At 39.1% G+C, this 417-nt stretch overlaps 1 protein-coding gene and 1 long non-coding RNA gene across 2 annotated transcripts in view; one reads left to right on the forward strand and one right to left on the reverse strand.

Moving 5' to 3' along the window:
* Positions 1-359, reverse strand: part of LOC119590727 — a 938-nt gene extending 579 nt beyond the window's left edge. The window contains exons 1-2 of the long non-coding RNA XR_005230283.1: positions 304-359; positions 10-98 (exon numbers count right to left, since the gene is read on the reverse strand). This is a non-coding gene — a long non-coding RNA (uncharacterized LOC119590727). The remainder of the gene's footprint in view (positions 1-9; positions 99-303) is intronic.
* The window catches only part of LOC119590726, a gene marked incomplete in the record, with an annotated part of 107,158 nt that overhangs the window by 11,132 nt on the left and 95,609 nt on the right, over positions 1-417 (forward strand).

The following is a 417-nucleotide window of genomic DNA, read 5'->3' on the forward strand; positions in this document are numbered from 1 at the left end:
TCAACATACCTTTGGCTTACTGGCAACTGACACCGGCTGAGGTAAAGAAAGGACAGCTGACACCTGCTGATTGGACTGCACTACTGTGGTATTGTTAGCTGACAGAGACAAAAAAAGATAATAATTAGAAAATGTATAATTGTTGAGATACAGAACTAATTCTGAACTGTTTGGTGCTACATCACCTTGCTATCATGGATCAAGATTCGAATACTGTACACAGCCTATCCTTGAAAATTAAAAAAACACAATGCAAAATATATATTACACATTGTGATCCTTCTTTTATTTTCAGTCACCTACCTGAAGTTGTGGGGCAAATTTGACCATTTGAAGCAAGGGCAGTTGTTGCTATCATCGGGCCCATTTTGGAGGAGCAAGAAATGAGGCATTTGCAGACCAACCTGAAAAAAACGG

The sequence above is a fragment of the Penaeus monodon genome, chromosome 27 (assembly GCF_015228065.2).
Source record: "Penaeus monodon isolate SGIC_2016 chromosome 27, NSTDA_Pmon_1, whole genome shotgun sequence".
NCBI classification, from domain to species: domain Eukaryota; kingdom Metazoa; phylum Arthropoda; class Malacostraca; order Decapoda; family Penaeidae; genus Penaeus; species Penaeus monodon.